We start from the raw sequence: 3,794 nt of genomic DNA, 5'->3' as shown, positions 1-3,794 counted from the left end.
CAACAGCAGTGACATTATTGTGTGAGTCCCTCCAACTGAAGGGAATTGGCACTCTGTTAAAAACCCCTCTTTGCAGGGCTGAACGGGAAATATGTTACTGTGCAGCTCTGTGTTTGTCTCCTGAAAAGGGGCGCTCAGAATCATGGCTGCAGGATTCTCTCCTTGTCAGTTTATTCCTTCCTGCAGCTAATYCCTCATCCAGCATTATCCGGCTGCTGATGTCCTCCTGGTTCCTTTCACAACAGGAGAAAGCTCTTTGCTTTGGCTGTTGTCCCGTGTAAACGCAGTCCTGCCAAGTCCCTCTGCGATGAGATCCTTTCCGTGCTCTGCAGCAGCAGCATCATCTCCCTCCTCACAGCTCAGCTCTGCTGCCTCTCCCTGCTCCAGGGCTGTGGGTGCTGTGCTCAGCCCCCGGGCAGCAGGACACAGGGGAGGCAGCCTGGGTGACATTCTGGAGCCCTGCAGAGCYGTCATTGTCACCAGGCTGGATCCTCGTGCCCACCTGCAATGGGGTTCACTGTCAGCCTTCCATCACTGCTGAAATTAATGGCTGGGGAGAGCTGATGGGGTTTTCAAGATGGACTTTGTTTTCAGCCTTATTTTCTCTCGATGGTGGTCACCACAGGGTGTCTTCTGAGCAGGAGCACACACACACATACACGTGCTTAGTTGYCATGTGTGGCCATATTTCCTAAAGATCACACCCGAATCTGCGCTGCTATATAGGAAAGACAAGACAGAAAGTCGATAAATGTGACTTTACACGGCTGTAAATCCTCCCATCCTGTCACCTTCCCATTCAGGCAAGGAAGATGTGAGAATGATGTGTACTCAGAGGCAGAGGTTCATGGCCAGGCTGGGGCTCTGCTGATCACAACAGGGGTGATGGCCCCTTCTGGAACCAGCTGTGTTAGTGGTAGGGGTCATGAGGGCAACTCACACCCCAAACCACCTTTTTCCTGCTAAAGGCTGCTCACTTTGTATCCCAGCAAGCTGCTCAGGTGGAAGCTCTGTAATTTCTGCTGTTTAAAGTCAAGCCAAACCTTTCTTATTTGTCTGAAGAGGGGCAGAGTGCAAAGCACTCAAGCAGCAGATCCATCAGTCCTTGGRGGATGAGAAAAGAGCAGCTGGGAGAGCAGCCTCAGCTGGTGGCTGTCAGAGRAGGATGTTCGGCTGCAATCTAATTGTAATGGATGTGGGTGAGTCCACACTTAGATTGATTAAAATTGATTAAGAAAGTGTACCTGGGGACTCTTTCAAAGCTAACTGAAGTCAGTGGAAAACAATGCTTTTTACTGAATTCTCTGACATCAGGTTAAAGCCCTAGAATATCCCATCATGGAACAATTTGGTTAGCAGAAAAAAATGGAGAGATTTAGCAAATCAWGGATTGGAGAACTAAATGGGGTTTGAAGTGGTGCATTTGGTTCATGGCTCTCCACAGACTTACTGCTTGACATTTCCCARGTTCACTGGTCTTTCTGGACATCCCTGTCTAGTATGGACAGGTATCACAGTAGGAATAATTTTTCTCTCTCCCATTTTTTATCGAGGTCAGCTCTCTCTTTCACTGTTTCTACAACACACAGGAGGTTTTAGCTGGAGTCCCTGGCCTGCTTTACCAGACATCAAAAAAAACAACAACAAAAAGGAGGTCACAAACCAAGGCCAAAGCAGGGCTCTTTATTTCTTTAGTGGTACATCAGAAACTAGCCCAAGGCTTGGTGCATGGCAGGCTGTTCCTACAATTCCTCTGAAGACTGATCTCTCCTGCTCTGTATTCAACTCCAGGAATACCACATTCCTCTTTTCCTTCCTACTGAGCCTACCTAAAGACTGACAGTTGTATAGCATACTACTCTTGTCTGTGAAATTGATTATTTTTCACAATAGGCTGAGACAACATCAGAATAAGGGAAACAAAGTTACTTTTAAAAACAAAAAATCAGTCAGTGGTATATTCYCCTATATTTTTATGGATAATATATAGATTCACAATAATTGTTTTTTGACTTAATAWAAAATGCTGAAGAATGTCTCATAACACCACTTTATCCATGCATTTAAAGTTCAAGTATAATTTCAAGGTATTGTTAAATACAGCTTCACCTAACTGGGATGTTTTATTTCTAGGCTTTAAATCTTTTAATTCAGCTAAAAAAGTGACTTTAGTAAATAAMTCAATAAATAATTTAAAAAWTAGCACTTTTACACTGTAATCATGCCAAGAGAAATGAAAGAGTAGCTGAAGTGTCAGAGGTTATAAATTGCAGCAAAGGTATCTGCGTCTTGGGGAAGTCTGTATCACCTGGAAAAGTGAGGTCTCCTGGCAACATTTTGTCTCTTTCAAATTAGTTAAAAGGATTAACCAGTGAAAAGTAAAAAATGGGCTAGTTTATTGATATTTGTCACATTCTTGCTCTACAGTAGTTTTGCTCATTTACTGTATAGAGGAAATAATACCTTTTCCCACGTCTGGGACTGGGAAAAATCACAGTGTTTGGTTGTTCTTGGCCTCACCTTGCAGGACAACGTGGCTGAATGTTGTCCCCCCGAGTTTACAGAGGCTTTGAAGGATGGTTATACTCAGAAAAATGCCTAAAAACGCCACTTTTGTCGTCCTTGTATGATGTGTAGCTCGAATTTGCTTTGTCTGTAGGTAACAATCTTTCTAATTGTCAGTTCTGCATATGCGATAAAGACCCAAAAGCAGACCTGAGTGTTTTCTTGAYTTTGACACCAATAATTGCAAAGATGCTGATGCGTAGCTGAGGTGAACAGTGGCTGACTGATCAGGATCTGGCTTTTCTCAGCTGCTCTGGCTTGGGGGGAGGATGCTGAGGGGATGCTGATTTCCCTGGTGAGAGTCTCTCGAGGGAGGTTTCCTAAGGCTGGCTGGTGTTTCGGTTTTGAGCTCCTCACTGTTGCGTTGCTCGGTGGTTGCAGCCTCGCACGGGTCACATGTGGCAGTGACGATCGCACACCCTGTGACAGACACAGCACCGCTCGGAATAAGCGGCGGCACGGTAAAGTCCCGAAGTGCGCTCACAGAAATTTGTCCCGTGATTTTTCTGCCTTGTCTCAGTTGCCTGACAAAAACTGTGTCCTCCTGTGAATCCGAGCAAAATGCAGCAGATTATATTCTGCATGGAGCTATTCTAAGATATTTAAAAGCGAATAAAAAGCAGCACAGGGAAACTAAAAATAATACTTCTATTCTGTGGAAAGCACGGATGTGCCATGTCAGAAGCAGAGTTAGGGAAGAGAAACTTAGCCTGGTCCAATTCAAGGCAGTCTGGTTAAATTGATGCTAATGATRGTGTGAAATTGTGCAGCGGGTTTGAAAGCCGCTTTTCCCCGTTCAGTGCAAATGCTGTAACCCCAGGGGCGCGCTGCCCCGCTGTCCGGCGCAGTGAATCCGCCGCGAGTTGCGCGGACAGCCCGAGAGCAGGGCAGCCCTGCCCGGGCAGGGGCGGAGGGAGCCCGGGTGATGCTCCCGAAGTGTTCGCATTCGCCYACGACCCTCGGGGAGCCCCGGCCCCGGTGTGCGCTGGCACCCCACGCTGCCCCCGGTGCGGGGCGGTTCAGCGCCGCCCGTTCCGATCCGCTCCGTGCCAAATCCCGGTAAGACACCGACCCCTCCGCCGCCGCTCCCTCCATCCCTCTCTCGGCCGGTTCTTCTGCCGCGAYCGGAGCCGCACGGGTCCCTTGCTCTCCCCTTCCCCGCCGGGGTTCCGGGGGTTTCATCCCGGCCCGGGCGCGGTGCGGGCGGTGCCGCGGGGCGCTCCCGGTGC

The sequence above is a fragment of the Malurus melanocephalus genome, unplaced genomic scaffold, assembly GCF_030028575.1.
Source record: "Malurus melanocephalus ecotype Western Australia unplaced genomic scaffold, MMel_1.1 scaffold_56, whole genome shotgun sequence".
NCBI lineage: Eukaryota > Metazoa > Chordata > Aves > Passeriformes > Maluridae > Malurus > Malurus melanocephalus.
Note: the sequence above shows the minus strand (reverse complement) of the source record.